We start from the raw sequence: 19,942 nt of genomic DNA, 5'->3' as shown, positions 1-19,942 counted from the left end.
CACTGCTAAGGACACCTTACTGTCCAGGTACCCCCAGCAAATAGCAGACACAAGGAAGGAGATTTTCTGTTGCACCAGAACCCCTGCACCACTGCAACCTACCTGTTCAGAAAAGGAAGGGTGTTAGGCAAGAACCCATACACCCCTGCAATCTTCAGGGTGAGAGCTCATAATGTGTATCAACTAGCACACTACAGTGGCAATCATGACAATTATACCCAGACTTAGAACAGATATTCATATAGCATCCCTACAACACATACACCAAATCACACACACATACCACTACCCACGTCACACTCTCAAACTACCAAACACACATTCCATGTCATGCTCATCACTGCATTCTCTCCAGTGCTTCATGCTCCAGGCACCATAGACTTCATCACCTATCACTGGCTTAATGCACTCTTCACCACAGCGATATGGCTCACCCCACATTCTTGCACATGATAGAAGTTCTTCTTCCCACGGGTCCAGCATATGGATGATGCTAATAAGAAGGACGGACATCCTGACTTCATCCATAGGTCCTCCTGGTCTTGCACCATAGGCATGCAAGCAACACTCAACTCCAAGGAGCCAATTCCCACTCTCTTCAACTCAATCCACCAAAGTCAACCTCATCTACATGCCACCTGGATAGAAGGACTTCATAGAATAATTCTCTGGACCTCCTCATCACCTTATACATCCAGCATGACCTCAACACTATTTTCTGTGATATCAACATTCCAGACAGCTCAAACATGAAAACACCACAATACACCCTCCTCAACCTAGTTGATGTGCTTTATAACAGCATTAATACAAATATTGTGAATAGAATTATAAGCAGAGTAATCATATCTAGGAGAATTAGAGTATGTTTGAAAAGTGTGCATCCCTGCTGGAGAAGAAGTGTTGATAGCAAGTAGACCATTGGTTTTGGGAATGATAGTATACAAAGAAACACGTGTTGTTTTCTGTCTGCATGGCTGTCTTCCAGTACTCTGTTTAATTAAACCACAAGAAAATATCAACCACTATGGACTAATTTGCAGACGTTTTGCGCACGTTATACTTTGCTGTGTGCGCCCATATCTTATCTATTCATGTTCCACAGCAGAAACCATTGTAAGATGCCACAATAAGACCGGTTGGTAGCAAGGTGATAGATGTTGATGGAGCACCAATTGTCGACTCTTTTCTTGATAACATAAACTACCTTATTGAATATACACCACTCAGCCTGTGATACCTGGGATGTGCAACAATTTCACCCACAGCCACCATTGTGCTAGTAATCCTCTAAAAGCCATTATGGCTGTTACCTCTGCCAATCCAGATGACAAGCTCACCATCTCCTGTGGCTTTCAGCACATCTGCTGTCAGGGCACCATCTGACTGGGGATGAGCAAGTGCAAAAAAAGAAAAAACAAGGCATAAGCCCCTCCTCATCAATGCGCCCCGGACTGGAAACGACATTCTGATAACCATGAGGACAGGTCCAACCCTGCTCCAATTTAGGAAAGACAACTCTTTAAAGAACAATCCAACGTGATACAGCTACCATGCCACTGCTGGTCTTAGAAATCACTGACCCCCCTCCATTCACACATTGACTGTGTCTTCACCGTTGACTCTGTAAAACTAGGATTGTACTACATAAATACCACATACAAACAAACCTACAACATCTCAACATTCTCTTTCTTTTAAAACCAATTGTAGGATTTCTTTAGAAAAGTATAGTGCTATCTGCGTGCCATTTTTAAAACGGTCTTTGCTGGTTATTCTGAAAGTCTGCATCCTAAGTAATAGAATGTAAATTAATGGGCCACTTATTGGAGAAGTGCTTGGAAGATTCATAATGAAATAAAGGAGAAAAGACTTTACGGCAAGAAATATTGGCTTGCCTTTAGTTTGCTGCTTTATAGTGTTATTTTACTTCACTCACCCTTTTCTCCTCTAACGTTCAAATAGACAATGGATACAATTTAATTCAACGAAGAAGCACCCATGCAACAAGGCAATGTAATGGGTTTATTGAAAAATAGGAAACTTGGTAGTCTCCAAAACACTTCCCCGATTGGAATGATTACTTTAATCAAGCTTGTCCTTTCCAACAGTGCATCAAAGGAAACATTCTATGCTTTCGGATTCCGTTCTTAAATATGATGCTTGCAGCATAATATGGTTTTGTAGAATGGAACATTGATGGGGTTTATGTTGTAGGTACTGTGAAAAAGACATAGTGGGCCTAATTTATAGTTTGGCAGAGAGGGTACTCTGTTGCAACAGTGATGGAGTCATGTAGAGTTGGGGGACCTTCAAAATGTCAATGGGTGAGACTACTCTGTCTCCGCCACCAACATAACCTTCCAATAGCCCAACAGAGTAAGGGCCATCAGAGGTTTGGCCATGTGTCTGCCCACCTGATTAGAGTGAGTGAACAGATGGCAAGTTTTCACTGTCCATCACTGCCAGGTACAACCTGGATGTAAAGGGCAGTGAAATCTACGAAGTGCTCCCCTTGCCATGGGAGAAAACTCCAAAGCTGAGGGGTATTGCTTTTTTTCCAAAACAAAATCTCACTTTGGATTTTGGTTTTGGAAAATAAAAAAACATTGTACGTTTGTTGTGCGGCTCATTCATGTTGATGGAGCCGTCCATCAAACTTTCAGTGCATTGACAGAAACCTCTGTGACGGCGGTTCCTGCCAATGCTAGAGATGTCCGCTGCGAAGGCAGGCATCTAAGAATTTGGCAAGCTGAGACACTGTCAAGGCGATGGAGTACTTTACTCTGTCACCCTGATGGAGAAAAACCCTGTCCACTAAAATCAACATCAGGCCCTTTATGTTTTGTCAGTTACCGGCAGTTTCCTTCCAGTATGTGATATACAAAGGTTGATGAAAAAAATCCTTAGAATCAACATTTGTATGCTGAAGATCCTTCATCAAACCAATAAAAAACTCTCAAATTTCACTTCTCACATCACAGCCCATGTTACCTCCACTGAGTGCACTTGATAGATTACCTATCATGTGTGTGAACCCAGGATGCCATGGAGCCCTCATCCAGATCGGAACTAAAGCATACAACCTGTGCTTGCCAGATGTAAATAGATAGGGGATTATCTACAAACTGCTCTGGAGATACTGATGTACCCATTTACTGAACTAGAGAAGTGGTGGATGTAGAACGACTTGCACACTGACCCGAGCATACACTGAAAGGTTCTGAGATCATTCCCATAAACGAAAAAAAGCAGACTGTGGAGGTTCAGCCCTTGAAGGTTGAGAGATCCTTGCCAGTGATAATTTTGCAGGTTAAAATGTGAACCTGCCTGTTTTGTATGACCTAAACTGAGGGCTTGGTGTCCTAACCACTTCCGGACACCCCCACAGGATATGTCAGCCGTTAGACCAGCTAGCTCCATAGTGCCACTACCTCCCCCTGGACACCCCAGTACACTACTTTTTACCCAGTCAATCGTACTCACTTATCCTCAGAAAATACACAGGATGGTGATTAGGACATTGCAATAAGTATTTATTGGCCCAGCGTCAGTCTTGTGTAACACATATGTGCTGTGACAATCAGGAGACAGAAGCATATAAAGGAGATAGCAAAGGCTTAATATAGGAAACAGTAGATACATTTCTACCATAGTGCTAAAAAGATGAACATAAGCAGTTCAAATAAAAACAGTAGCACTTGCATATTCCTAAATTGCGTGCCCTGAGTAATTTTCCTAAATGTACCTAACCTAGCCTGGATGTGTAGGTGCAACCTGTATATGTGTATATAGCCAAGAAATTCTTAGGGAAGAACCATTCCCCTCACCTGGAGGTTGAGAATGAAGGACCCCATCTCTGCTTCGAGGATGACACCCGCAACGGTTGTCAGACCGCTGTGTGTCAAAGATTATGATAGAATACCGAGAGCCTTGTGTCGAAGAGACAGGAGCAAGCTACTAGGTAAAAGGTCACCTGTTTAGAATCGTTATTGTCATGTGGATGGGACTATGTATGTAAACTGGGGTATGCATGACAAGACTATCCTAAAGGATATGATAAGATGGCCTGCCTTCTCATGAAATTCATGTGAGCCCTAGTCCAGATCTGATGATAACTCTGCTGTGGTAGTGAACAGGGATCCAGTTATTACAGAAGGGACATCAGAGCCCCCAAAGAGAGGATTGGTCAGCTTGTAACACTTTTTTCAGCCACACCACGCAGCTACAGAGGGACTGAGGTGCAGCAGAACCGGGCGGGTTGGGCTAGAGCAGTAAAGTGTGGTACGTGCGGTATCCTAGAGGTTCTACAGAGGGTTCAATGCTTGATTTCCCATAGAGACTGCAATGAGATGGTGCCTTGAATTATGTCATGTAAGGAAACTCACTATTGGTCGTGTGGCCTGCACTAGTAATGGGTCAATATTTGCCCTCCACTGGGAACCAAACATCCCATTGTAGAGCTTGACTCTCTCAGGGTAGAGGAGTACAGCAGTACAAGGCCTACTCAAAAGAGGTGGTGTGTGCTAGTAATCATCATTCACTGGCACCCAATACTAACACTCAATAAATGATTGTCCAGTTTGTACTTTTTCTTTTGAAAAAAGAAAAGTACATTTATTACATGCCCACTACTCAATACCTAATTTGCAAATTTACATAAGGTTGATGGAAATACCTTTTGAAGATATTGCGTAATCATCTCTGACCCCTTAAGGGGTCATACCACCACATCAGGTGCATTGACTTAGTAAAAGGTGCAAGAGCATCAAACAATATGTCAAAAATCATCATTTTAGGAGTAAATGCAATGATAAAATATAACCATGTTAAAATGCACTTATTAACGATTATAAAACATGTATAATTTGATCATGAGTTGCTGTCAACAACATTATTTCACTAAAGCATTTACAAAAAAAAATTAAATATGCATTTCTCATGAGTCTGTGTGCTTTTAATATACTTGCAATAAGTATACAAAACAGTGATAAATGGAATGCTTGAAATAATCCCAGCCACTGGTAATCACTCGGACCTTATCCCAATTAGTTGTTATTCTGCACACCATATCACCTCAGTTTAGACCCAGCTATATGCAAATCAGTCTTGACCCTGCTCCAAAAGAAACAGTCCAACACAAACTGCCAAGCTAGGTCCTCTCTGTACCGTCACACAAGCAAACCAGGACCGGTTTTTCCCTAGTTATGGGCTCATCAGGCAGGTACAGCTTGGTTCCAGTGACACAGTGTGCACAGGACCGACGTCTGGGTACACCCAGCCCACTTAGGGTGACACAAGAAGTATAGAAAACAGTGATGAATTGAATGCTTAAATTAATCTCAGCCACTGGTAATCACTCGTGGACGCATCCCAACCAATCATTTTTCTGCACACCATAACACCTCGGTTTGGACCCAGCTATATATGCAAATCAGTCTTGACCCTGCTCCAGTAGGCACAGTCCAGCCCAACCTGCCCAGCCAGGTCCTCCCTGAACCAGAACACAAGCAAACCAGGGCCAGTTTCACCCCAGTTATGAGCTCATCAGCAGATACATCTTGGATCCAGTGACACAGTGTGCCCATAACAAAGGCGAAACCGGTCTTGGATTGCATGTGCTCCAGTTCAGGGAGGACCTGACTCGGCAGTTCGGGCTGTTCCTATTGGAGCAGGGTCAAGACTGATTTGCATATAACTAGAACTGAATTGAGGTGACATGGTGTGCAACATAAGGATGGACTGGGATGCAGCCCCCAGTAATTGCCAGTGGCTGAGATTAATTCAAGCTTTCTATTCATCACTTTATTATATTTTAGTATGTCACGCTTAGTGAGATGGGTATGCCCAGATGTGGGTCCCATGCACACTGTGTCACTGGAAGCAAGCTATATACGGCAGATGAACCCATAACAAGGGCAAAACCGGTCCTGGATTGCTTGTGTTCTGAGTCAGGGAGGACCTGGCTTAGCAGTTTTGGATGTTCTGTACCCTTTGAAGCTTGGTCAAAACTGATTTGCATACAGCTGGGTCCAAACTGAGGTGGCATGGTCTGCAAAATAACGATGGGCTGAGATGTGGCCCAGAGTAATTATCAGTGGCTGAGATTATTTCAAGCAATCCATCCATCACTTTTATATATTTTCAAATCCTTGCAGCATGGAAAAGTCAATTATCAAAATAGCCCCAAGAGGGCATCACATTTTGATCACGAAACCTGTAATGCTAGTGAGAAAGCCTCAGATTCTAAACTGAGGGCCTGATTTATTATTTGGCAGGTGGCCCTCTCTTTGCCAGAATGACAGAGTAATTTACTCCATCACCCTGATGGAGGTGCTATCGGCATAATTTAGATATGTCAGCTTGCCATGCGGGTGTTTATAGCATTGGCAGGACCCGCTGTCATGGCGATTCCTGTCAATGTATTGTAAGTTTGCCATACAGCTCCATCAACATGATGGAGTCGTATGACAAACTTACAAAGTTTTTTTTTATTTACACAAAGAAAATACCAAATTTGGATATTCTTTTTGAAAAATAAAAATATCACTGCTCCACTCGGCATGGAAATTACCCCCCAGCGCGAGGGGGGCATTGAGCACTTTTGGCAGTGATGGGCATTGGAAATAGCAGTATGTTCCCCCATCTAAATTAAATGGGCAGATATGTGGCCAAACCTCTGACAGCCCTTGCTCGGTCAGGCCATCCAAGCGGTCTGACCACAGTAGAGAGCGAGTAGTCTCCTTCTTCTAAATTGGGTGGCAGACCATTGGCAGAGAGAGAACTCCGTCGACCCTAGGTACAGAGATACCTGAAGGTTGCACACTGATAGCGTGAAGGGGCACTTCTGTAAAGAACAGACACTTAACAGATACATTGAAACATTTGCCATTATAATACACCCGACCTCTGCTCCTTCGCCTGCCCATATGCCACTGGCACCAGGACACCTGTCTTGTCGTCTGTGTTTGCCCCACCGCTGTGTGTGTTTCTTTAGCATTTACAAACATAGCAAGCATCTATATTTCACAGCAAAGGAGGATGTTTATTTCTTTGCCTCAGCATTATGAAAACAAACGTTCAATACTGTTGCAAAATTACTCGGAGCTGTCAGGATAAAAGGAGGCTTGAATCTCGCTCCTTTCAAACGCACAAGACTTCCTTCCCTACGGCTCTTCCCTCCCTTTGAGACCTCTGGCCTGTTTTCCGAGTAAACGCGGCTTGTTTTCCATCCCTACAGTCAGTGAATTGTATCTGAACCTCTCAGGACCTGGTAGAACAGATGGCGATGTCTTTACATCTCGCTTCACGAGGCTTGCACACTGGATGATGGCGAAATGGTTCTGCTTGAACTCCATAAAAAAAGACATCCTTTGGCTTGAGACCCACATAAACATTCTCCTTTGAGGTTTCTCAGCTGCGGGTATTTGGAGGCCTGTGGATGTAGCCTACAATGAGCTGAAGCCCCGAGTGAAAAGAAATATCAAGTCACTACCCCGGGTTAAGCATGATAGTGAGCTCGTGGTTAGCATATTTTTTTCTTGGATTGTTCCCGGTCAGCGTATTCGATTGAGGGTGTCAGTAGGTATGGTTACTAAGATTTTGCCCTGTGTTTGTGTCACAAAAATGATGGCAAATCGATGAGAAATGTTTTTTTTTCTCCCAATTTACAGTTTTGCGCTGGAAATTCACTTGAAAGTAACGTAAAGCAGCGCATAGTGCTGCTTTATATTACTTAGCACCAACGCGGCATTCCATGGGTAGTGCATAGGCGTGCATGCTTTTATTTATCCTTTCTTTTACAACTTTGCATGTGTGCTGCACTGTACAGCACACGTAAAAGGTAGGAAAAGTTTTACAGTTCGTCTAAGCATAGTATTGTGTAACTGGAAGGGCTTCCTTCCAGTACAATACCTATGCTAAACTCTCTTGCACTTGGTGCTAAGGTGTCTGCGTGGTGCTGGGCAGCAACAATCTGCGCCAGCACTGGGGAGGAAGTAGGAGAGAGCCATATCTCTGTAGATATGGTGCTCTCCTGCTCCTTCTCACGCAATGCAGTGCAGCATTTTTGGCTGCAGCGTTGCATAAGAATTTTGTCAATATGGGTATGATTCTCGAATCGCCAACCTAGCATTTCAGAAAATCCAGTCAAGTTTTCACTTTTGTATTGTATTGCAACATTTTTATGGTGCTTACAATCCCTATGTGAGACAGTGAAGCACTTGCCTACATGTATAGCAAGCTAAGTCACGTAGGGTGTGTGGTTGGAAGGGTATTGTCTATGTTTTGTAATCCTATGTAGGTAGTGCTTCCATGTTGTGAGTGAGGACCAGCAAGGTGTGGTTATTATGTTATTGAAAGCAGCCCACAGCAGTGTTGTAGATGGAGAGGTGTTAGAGACTGACGCACAGTTTTATGGGTGTGATGGCATCTTTGAATAGTCCTGCAGGTCCTCTTTTACCATTACTTAAGATTATAGTCTGTTTCGCTGGTTACTGCATTGGGTTGTCCAATCTGAGATTTTGTGTATAGGTCCTGAACTAGCATGGTTGGAGGGAGAGAGCAGTGGAGACATTTGCTGGAATAGGCATTTTTACCATCATCCCATATCTGATTGGTCAGAGTGTAGAGACATTTGGGACCCAGAGTGGTGGACTAGATTAAAGTCCTCTGACCTCTGTGACAGATCTCTTCAGTTATTCCATGCCTGTTTATTTGGTGATATGTGTTTTTTTTTGGCTGTGAAGTATTGGTGATGCACAATCCTTGTAGCAGATATATCTTATGTGAAGGGAAGAAGTATGTTACAATTGACTGCTGACAGAATAGTGTTAAAGTCATAGTATTATTGTGCACCATAAATGTTATACGTCAAATGACATTATGCATAATGCCCTTGCAAACCACACATAAGCCCTTCTTAGTTTACCTGCATATCGAAAGCAGTTTTCTGGTTGGTATGGTTCCAACCTGGGGGCTATACACTGAAGATTGTGCTTGAGGGTGCTCGGTTGCTGGGATGGGGTGATGTGTAATTGACGTGAAAATAGCCATGTTTTCAAATGTCTTCTGAAGTGTGTATGTTCCTGGATTTTTCTAATGCTGGCTGGTTCCAGAGTTTAGTGGCTTGTACTGAGAAAGGGTTGCCTCCCCATGTTTTATCATGGTAAGGTATAAAAATAATCAATGGTGCAAGCCTTAAGTGCAGGGTTTTGTATTATTTGTATTACTTACATTTAACTTGTAGGAACAGGGATTCTTTTTCTTGGTAGTCTCTGTGGGCATGCAGAGTGCCCTGAGCACTGCCCTTCTAGCTGTAAGAAGCCAGTCTAGCAATTGCAGGGCTGAAGTCACGCATTCTCTTGGGTGAAGGTGGAGATGACTAGGATGAGTTGTATTTTGTGTATGATGAATGCTGCTGCTCCAAGGTATAGGCTATTGGCATGGTCAAGCTTGGAGGTTAAGAGTGCAAGGATGGCAAGCAGTATATGTTGGTATGTAACATATGGGAAGACACAGTGCTTTTATAGTGTAGAAGTCACTCTTTGTGACGTTGTTAATATTTGGTTTCAAGGATATGTCTGAGTCAATGGTTAGCCCTAGGTTTCCAACTTCTCTTGATGTTGTTGGAGAGGCCTCAAGTTAATTAGGCCATATGGTGGTAGGCTGATATATTTTCCATTGTCTGCAGGTCATAATCGCTGTCTTTGTGATACTGAGCGTTTGATGGTTAAACATCATCCATGTGTTTTGCAATTTACAAACTTACACCCTGCTTTATGTGCACCTAAGTGGGACTTGCGTACACATAATGTTTTGCTAATGAGGCACCAGGAGTGTAGAGACTTTTCATTTAACACACCCTGCAGTTATATCCCTCCTTTATCATGATCCTGGCAGTCATTGACATTGATGAGGTGTGCCTGCATGTCTTGTTATGATGCAAACATGGGGAAAGTCATGCATGCAAATAACTTCCACATATATATATTTACATGTTTTTCTCTTTTCTCTTACCTTTTCATGCTCAAAGATCTAAATGAACTGTTGCTTCGTGGGCCCAAGTACCCCGCCTAAGCTAAATATCGATTTTAAAGCGTTCGCATTTGTTTCTCGGATATAAATTTCCCTTGAATAAATGAAAAGACAAGAGGTGTTTGGCAAAGTAATATTGGATAAGCATGGATAAATCCAACCCCCTCACAGATGACCTTTGGGTATGTATGGTGGGGAGTTGGCCACAGGCCCTGTGGACAACCCCCCGAAAGGCAGCCAGCCCCACGCTGTGCAGGGTGTTCTGGTTGCACATGGTGGGGGTTTGCCAGAGGGCCTGTGGTCAACCCCCACAATAAGCCAACCCCACGCTGTGCACTGCCTTTGGCTGCCTACAGCGGGGGCTTTAGCCTTTGCCACGTAGCGAAGGATTGTGCTCTGGGCCCCAGGAGCTCCATCCCCTAGGGCCAAATGCAATTAAACATGGGAGGCCCCCCTCCCCGAGACTCATTAGGCATTGGGGATCCCATTCTCCAGGGCCCTATCTACTTTAAAAGGGATCGGCTCCATGCGGCCCCCCAAGCCTTATTAGGCCCTGGGGACCTCATCACCAGGATATTTTTTTAAAGGGAAGGGGTTCTGCACCCTATCCCCAGGGCCATATTTTTTTAATTGGGAGGTGCTGCATGGCCCCTTCTTCCTGAGCTGTTTTTGGCCCCGGGACTCATCCTCTGGGGCCCAATCTCTTAATTAATGGGAGGGGTCTGCATGGACTCCCTCCCCAAGCCTTAAAAAGGGCCTAGGCCCTCATCAACAGTGCTGTGTTTTTAAGGGTAGGGGGCTGCACGGCTCCTCTCCCTGAGCCTATTCTGGCCCCAGTGGCCCCTTTTCCCCTGGGCCTACATTTCATATAGGTGGGTGCCCTGATGCCCACCCTGGGCCACCACCATAAACCTCATTGGAGGCTTTGGAGGAAGAACCAGGGCCCCGCTGCCCCAGCTGGCTCACTGCATGCTGCTGGAGCAGGCAGTGCTCCCACACACAGGGAGCAGTTATGTATGCTGCTCCCTCTGGGCATGAGCAATCTCTTGATCTGCGGGCAGGGAAACAAATGAAAGGTCTGCGCCCAACTGCCGGGAGCATTTTTAAAGCTCCTTCCCACTGGGGGCAGACTCAGAGTTTGCACCCATTTAACAGAAGTTTTGAAAATGTTCTTGTCAGGTGGGAGCAAACACAAGTTTCCCTGCCTACGCGGATGTGGGCAGGGAAACTGCTATGTCTTGGGGGAAGGATCACAGGGAGATAGCACATGAGCTGGCTCTGGAGGTTGGGGTCCCTGGGGTCAACAAAGGCTCAGGAAGGGGGGTAGCTTGGACCCCCCTCCCTTTTAAGAAGTTTAGCAGCTCTGGGGAATGGGTTCCCTGGGGCCTTTAGAGGTTCAGGGAGTGGGGCTGGGAGGTCCCCTTCTTAAAAAATAAAGTGAGCCTCTTGAGATGGAGTTGCTGGGGCCAAGAGTGGCGCAAGAAGGGGGCCACATGCCCACCTTCTCTTAAAAATAACTCTGGGCCCTGGTGGGGATGAGGTCCCTAGAGCAAAAATGGCATGGGGAGGGGGTCCACATGCCCCCTCCCCTACAAATTACTCATTGTGTCACCGTGGCCATCCTGGGGGAGATTTGTATAACATCCCTGTAACCTTTGTTTTTTTCAGTAAATTTCCAAGGTTTTGCAATCTATTTCCTAACTATAATGTCCCTGTAACCTTTGTTTTTTAAATGAATTTGCAAGTTTTTTTTAATGTTGTTTCATAACTATGACATCCCTGTAACCTTTGTTTTTTTAACTGAATTTCTAAAAAATTTTAAATGGTATTTCCTAACTGTAACCTGTAACCTTTGAGAGAAAGTGTGTGATTAAATGAGTGTCTCAGTGGGTGTGTGAGGGAGTGCCTAAGTGTATCAATGGGTATGTGAGTGGGTGTGTGAGTGTGTAGGGGTCTGAGAGTGGTGGCATAAATGTCTCACTGGGTGTGTGAGTAGGTGTGTGAGTGTCTGAATGGGTCTGTGAGTGGGTGCATGAGTTTCTGATTGTGAGTGGGTATATGAGTGTATGAGTTAGTGTCTGAATGGGTCTGAGAATAGGTGTGGGAGTGTCTGAGTGGGTATGCGAGTGCCTCCATGAGCGTGTGAGTCAGTCTGTGAGTAAGTGCATGAGTGTATGAGTAGGTCTGTGAGTGGGTGTGTTAGTCTCTGAGTGGGTCTGTGAGTAGGTGTGTGAGTCTCTGAGTAGGTCTGTGAGTGGCTGTGAGTGGATGTATGGGTCTATGGGGCATATTATCAAGCAGCAGCGATAATTATCGCTGAACGCGCTTAGCGCGTTTTTTACTAACGCTGGCTATCGCTGGAATTCATCACCATGATAGCGCTCTATTAACAATGCTTAGCGCAATAGCGAAATAAATTCCAGCGATAGCGTGGAAATGGGCCAACATCGCTGGAAAATCAGCGATGTTCACTGAAAAACGGTGAAAAGCTTGTTGATACGACCTTGTGGTCATAACCCCATAATGCACCTTCCCTGTTAGGTATGCCTAAATCAGGATTTTAACAGATGTTAGAATCCTGCATTAATGGCGCGTTAGCGCGATTATGTTTATCGCTATGCCAGACGGGGCCTCGCTGTTAATATCACGAAGCTGCGTTAGCGATATTTTCCCATGAGTTTTTGTCAGGCACGCCTACTTTGCATCTCATTAGCGATGCGATGGGATGCATGATGAAAACATGCGCTAAGACTTGGAAACGTGCGCTAGTGTGCCTTTGTCAATAATGCAATACAATTATCGCCGCTTTTTGGCCGAAAACAGCCGCTAAAGCGGTGATAATGAGCTTGATAATATGCCCCTATCAGTGGGTGCATGAGCATCTGAGTGGGTCTGTGAGTGGGTGTATGTGTCTGAGTGGATCAGTGTGGGTATATGAGTATCTGGATGGGTCTGAGACCGGCTGTGTTAGTGGTTGTATGGGTCTGTGAGTGGGTACATGAGTGGCTGAGTATACCTGTGAATGAATGGGTGAGTGTCTGAGTTGGTCTGTCAGTGGGTGTGTGAGTGTCTAAGAGTGTGAGTGGGTATCTAAGTAACCGTGTCAGTAGCTGTGTGAATGACTCAGCCACAGAGAAACTGTACCTGTTCTTTTATCCAATAAGGATTCACAGCTTTGCACAAAATATCTAATAATAATAATAATCTTTATTCTGCAGTAGATACAGCCATAAAAGAAGCATTTAAAATCAACATTGATTTAATTTTTAGCAGCATTTCAACCAAATGTACAAAACTGCAAAGAAAATCCAATTAGTCATTGTACACAGCTGGCTATCTTAACCTCATTAAAATACTTAAAAGAATTCTTAACAATATTAAACTGGATCGTGCCAGCTATGTATGAGAATTACAAAAACAGTAAACCAACACAGCCATACTGCAATTGGGGCCATAAAAGAAGCCATTATTGTCATAAAAAATATCTACCCAACTGGAGTTTTTTCTACTGGTTAATTACTAAGTGCTACTTCCTTGTGTAAATGTCTAGTACATATTCTACACTACAGCCACATACGGGAGCACAAGGAAATGTCACCAGCTATCTAGTATGCCTTTTAGCAATGTGATTGTTCCTGGTAAGCCTTTAGCCAGAAATATGTAATAACATCAATACTCCCATTGAGAAGATGCTGAGGCGACAAAGAGGTAAATCTTGACCAAACAAGGGTCCTTCCTCTTAACTATATGAAGTAAGTGCTTCTATGCTTTGGCGTGATACCCTCATATTCCTCAGCATCAAGAACTCCTCATCAAAATTGGTGGGAAACATGCTGAAGGGGGCTGCTTGTTATGCTATCCATCTTCCTGGCAAAAGGCCGGAAGACCTTTGGTTACTACTAAGGTGGTTGGGGACAAATGGGGAAGGATCCACGTGATTTCCACATTTGCATATTCCTAGCAATTTAAAGGGAGAACATTGGACTCTGCCCTCACAGGAGAGGACAAGAAATAGCCCACTTGTCACAGTCACATACAGATTGCACTCCAATAGATCAATGAATTGACATCCATAAAGGACTTCAGATAATTTTTCAATATGGAATTGCTGAGAAAACACACTTGCTTTGCCTTGCAAAGCCCAGGAGTTAGGATCATATGTCCTTTGGGGTTCAACGGGGGCACCTGCTTAATTTATATTTGTAAGTGCTTCCTGTTGAGGTTTCATTTTTGTGAAATGAGCATCAGGGCCAGAACGTACCTGGGGACCCCAATACCGCGGGGCCCAGGCCACAACTTAAAATGTTGCCAGCCAATCAGAACTCTGCAGTTCTTCGCACTAGCTCCTTAGTATTCATGAAGTAGTCGCTGCCACAGATATACACATTTGGATTACCTTTAATATCTTGGAAACTACTGAAGCAATTTACACCACATTTCTGCCAAATGTGGTGTAATTCTGTCCAGCCGTTCGGGCTTCAGGCGTGTACCTATGTCTTTGGTTGCAAGTACTGGTGGAGTGGTCGAGGTAGTCACCGCCCATTCTCACATCTTCGACCGACTCAGCTCTTATTTCATAATCTCGAGGACAGACCTGCATTGTGTATGTATATTTCACATTCTCACTGCTGCAGTGCAATATGCTTTTAAAAACATTTATGGGATTGCCATGGCTGTTCTCAAGAAATCAGCTAACAGTGACACCTGAGTCCTCCACTGCTAAGTTCTTCTGGTCCTAGTGCTGAGTGCTAACTGCTACTGCTAAGAAGATGCACCCAAAGAAGGAGGATCTTGTCAGGAAAAAGGCCAGTGGATAGGAGAAGAAGCAGGTTGCCACCACTGGCATCAAGCTATCATCCTTATCAGGAAATGTGAAGTACCTGATGCATCCTCCTCTGGGCTGGAAGATGCTGAGACTTCTGCATCAACTGTACCACCACCACCAAAACCTAAGACCATGTCTCCCAACGCTGCAATGTCCACACTCAAGGAGAGCAGTGAATGTGAAATTAAATTGTTTCAGCCACAAACCAAAACATCACAGTAAAGTAGTAAATAGGTGCCACAATCATCAACCGATCTCCTAGATGTAGGAGAAGAACAGGAGTTTGAAGTTGTTGCTGAGCAGGATATTATTGAGAAGACTTACCCTATTAGTTTCACAGTCTCCAGCAAGGAAAAGAAAGAATACTCCCCAATCTTCTCCAAGCCCCTCTTCTGATTGTTTGGACTCTGGCAAAGTCTCAGAGACTAGAGAAACGGACGATTCCTGAAAGCCTTGCTAGTGAGGAACGGGGTGATGATTATGATGATGAGCTAGTGGTCATCAGTGTGAAGAGCAGCACAGAGGAGGTAAAGGTCACCTTTATTCAACCTGCTCAGAGACATGTTGGTCCAGCAACACTGCCAATTCCTATATGTGAAAAATCCCAGAAACCTGCATCAGCCACCATCACCACCCTTACCACAGTTGCAGCACTTCCTGCAGAAAGGCGAACACAATAATCTAGCTTTACCTCCGTTCTTCAGGCTTTGGCATATTAAGAAAGCCCTCCTTCCCAGTTCAGCACTTCTTTACACTTAGCCCACATGAGAATTATGTTACAATATGCTCTGTTTGCCAAAAGAAAGTTCAGTGTGGTAAGACAAATGGACACTACGGTAGTAGAGGCCAGAAGTCCCATTTGAAAAAACAATGCACAGTCATTTGAGAAGAGAACCTTAAAAGAATAGATGCTGGTGGTGAGTGAGGACCAGCAGCTTAAGTGATAGAAGAAGGCAGTCAAGAGAATTAAAAAGAGAATGCCAGCAGCAGCATCATGCAAAGCAGCCCTCTAAGGATCCTCCATAATTTCCGGCTTCACCCGCAGCAAACTCTGCATGGAACAAGGCTCAGCGGGAAACAGCAACTCCCACCCCAGAGTGCCCAAGCAGACCACCTGCTGCTGATACCAGTAGGTCTCTTGTGGCAGTAATACCACTATAAAAACAGTCTACTATTAATGCTTTGTTTACCAAGAAGTCTCAATACCTCTGGAACCATGAAAAAAACAGTTGCTACAATGAGAATCTGGCTAAAATATTAGAGCTTAACCGCCTGCCCTTTTCTTCTGCCGAAGGAGTGGGATTCCTAGAATTTGTGGAGGTTCTCAGCCCCAGATAAAGTTTCCCAGCAGGAGCTATTTGGCTTTTGAGTGGCCAAGCCGGTACTGCATCATGAATTTCTGCAATTGGTTTGCATGAAGCAAAGCGCTGTTCAGTCTATCCACCTCACGACAAGAATGTGCACCAGTTATCAAGCAACAGATTACCTGTGCATCACTTAACATCACTTCACACTTGATCTCTTTTCTGGGTGCTAGCAAAGTCTTGCAAAGGCTAGCTTCTGGTCTACTGCAAATGATGCTTTTCAGAGTATTCGGCAGCACGTAACAGTTGCAATGTATGCCATGGAGAAATCACCAACAGCTACCAGCATCTTGGTAGAATTCAATACCAAGGTCTATGAATGGCTTAAAGCCAGAGGTCTCACATTTGGATTTGTTGCCACTGGCAAATGGCAGTGATATAGTGAAAGCCATGGCTGACAGTAGATATTTCAGAGTCCTGTGTTTAGCACATTGCATTAATTTCATTATACCGGGCTTTCTCGAAAAAGAAGTAGTCAGCAACATACTGGTCACCTGTTAAAGAATATGCACTAATTTCAGTCATTCGTTCAAAACCCAAAAGCAGTTGAGGATCCTTCAGTGATCTAATAATTTACCTGTAAATGCCCTCATAAAGGAGGTGCTAACACTTTGGAACTCAGCCTTCTAAATGCTGGAATGTCTATTTGAGCAATACAAATTTTTCAACGATTAAGTAATTCAGAGGAGAGGGGATGTACCTGCCAAAGCATGACAATGGAGGTGGACAAATGGGGCTTACTGGAGTGCCTGATACAAATACTACTTTCTTTCAAGACTAAGACAAGGCAATTCAGCAAAGAAGGCAGAACCATGACCCAAGCATTCCCTTTGTTGCATCTGCTAGAGGTTCAGTTGAAGAAGGTGGAACAAACATTCACCAGTGTCAATGAAGTAGCAGCTTCTTTGGAGGATAACGTAATCCTTTGCTTGAACACTAATCAAAGTCTCAAAAAAGAGACTGTGTCCTCCAAAGACTACATCTGTGTCACAATACAAAAAAGCACTAGCCACTTTCATTTGTTTTAGTGAAACAAATGTCTTAGTACAAGACTTAGATCATCAGTAAAGCAACTAAACTAGAAGAAGAATGATAGCAAATGCGAGGCCTGGGCAGAAGTTCTGAAGTGCAGCCTTCAACCTATATAAAGGATAGTGTTGTTGGCTTGAAGTCTCTGCAGCAGCAACCAACACCAAGGCCATATGCTACAAAACCCACAGCAACAACCGATTCAAGTTCACAGCCACTTTCTAGAATGCGTTGGTTTCATACAGCAGGATTAAGTCAAGTGCAGAGGTGCAAGGACAGCAAGTGGCAGCACCGATGACAATTCAGAAGATGGTCCGAAACTATATGGATGACCCAACCTGCATGAAGACCCTTTCAGCTATTTACATGGTAAGAGAGTACAGTGGCCAGGAGTCAGAAGGCAGGCAACAAAGTATCTTGCATTTACGGTAGCCAGTGATTCTTCAGAGTGTGTTTTCAGTGCAGTTGGAACAGTTATCAAGGTCAGAAGGATCAGTCTCACTCTTCAAAATGTGGAGATACTGGTGATGATTAAAATGAACAAACACTTCATTCCAAAGGATTATAGAGCCCCTGATACAACAGAGGATGATGCTGGACAACTGGTCTGACATCTCAAAGTTTGGTTAGTGATTATCCTCCAGATGACCCTCCTCAGTTTGTGTACAAACTGTAATTCCAGACTAATACAAAATCAGTTACAAATAGAAGAACTGCAAATATATATATATTAATAACATCAATTGCCCGGTAAAAAACACTTCCATCCTGCGTAATTATCAAAAGCAAAAGACACACGATTGATAGAAGGAATGCAGAAGAAATCAAAACATTCACCCCCAGTCAAGAGATCTGGGTTAAATCCATCATTCTTTGGCCATATGCAAATCAGTCTTGACCCTGTGCCTCATGGGAACAGTCCAGCCCGAACTGCCAAGCCAGGTCCTCCCTGGACCGGAAACAAGCATCCTAGGACCTGTTCAGCCAGGATAGTTTGATCCCAGTGGCACAGTGAGCCCTCCATACCACTGGAATCAAGCTATCCTGGCTGAAGAGGGGTGAAACCCCCAAACCAGTCCTAGGATGCTTGTTTCCAGTCCAGGGAAGACCTGGCTTGGCAGTTCGGGCTGGACTGTTCCCATGAGGCACAGGGTCAAGACTGATTTGGCTGGGTCCAAACTGGAATGTCATGGTGAACAAAGAAATTATGGATTTAGGCCCAGATCTCTGTACTGGGGTGAATGTATTACATTGTTCTGCATTCTGTCCATCAACTGTTGTTTTTGCATTTGTCACCCAGTCGGACGGGTATGCCCAGACATGGGTCCCGTGCTCTCCATGCCACTGGAATCAAGCTATCCGGGCTGAAGAGGGCTGCAACCCCAAAACCAGTCTGAGGATGCTTGTTTCCAGTCCAGGGAGGACCTGGCTTGGCAGTTCAGGCTGGACTGTTCCCATGAGGCACAGGGTCAAGACTGATTTGCATATGGCTGGGTCCAAACTGGAATGGCATGGTGAGCAAAAAAATGGATTTAGGCCCAGATCTCTGTACTGGAGTGAATGTATGACATTGTTCTGCATTCTGTCCATCAACTGTTGTTTTTGTAATTATAAAAAGGCACCTTTTATATCGATGTCTCCAGTAGAGATATCCGTCTTGTCATGTAGTATTGAAAGATTACCCCTCCTGCCAAAAAGATGAAACCACCAATAGAAGTGGTACCAAGAAGGCATAACCCCAGACCAAAGTGGCTAAATACAAAAAAGCACATGAGATGGATTAAGAATTAGTATCAAATAACTCAAAAAAATCTGCGGGGTTTGTTTAAGAAGCTATTCGCTAAAATCAATTCTACAGAAAGAAGACTAATGACGGAAATAAAAATGGTTAAAAATGACAATGAATTGATTGAGAAAATGGTCAAAGACATAATATCTTCAGATAAGATCTCTGCTGCAATTCATCCCTCAGTATCGGCCACAAGGGAGCCTACAGGACATTCATCGAGAAAAACGGCCAATAATATTTCATCTTGCACAGGTGCCCGGTATCAAATAAAGGAGAATTTAACCCCACGCACAAGAAAACTTGAACCTGGCCACACAAATACTGTCAATAATACCACCAAGAACCTTAATAGTGTCATAGAAGACACAATTTCTAGATGTACGAGGAACACTCAAGATACACTGCACTTATTACCTGAGGCAACGCCCTACACAATTATAATAAAAGACCTTCCAAAGCTGGCATACACGGCCAAAAAAATATGGAGGGACTTAAAGAATAAGGTTGTTCATTGGTTCACAAAAAACAGCAATTGCGGCATACACTCTCTTTACCAAGGAATTCTCATGATGAGAAGAGTAAATTGGGCTGGCTACTCGAGGAAAATCTATCAGGGGGATTGCATTGTTGTAAATATTTTCCTCCAAATTGGCTGAAGCTTTGCTTAGGGATTGCTGCCATGGACAAATGATGTTAGAGAAACAGCAAGGATCTTTGTAGGAGTACCACTGGGTTTTTTCTATAAACCAGATGTTGAACAATCTACCAACATTAGTAATGGCCATACATCTACCAATTGGTTTACACTAACAATCCCTAACAGATTCACACCACTCAGAAGATGCAGTGAACTTGATTGACTGCTTCAGAACCCAACACTAGAAATCAACACAAATATGA

The sequence above is a fragment of the Triturus cristatus genome, chromosome 5_1, assembly GCF_964204655.1.
Source record: "Triturus cristatus chromosome 5_1, aTriCri1.1, whole genome shotgun sequence".
NCBI classification, from domain to species: Eukaryota; Metazoa; Chordata; class Amphibia; order Caudata; family Salamandridae; genus Triturus; species Triturus cristatus.
This window is presented reverse-complemented; position numbering follows the sequence as displayed.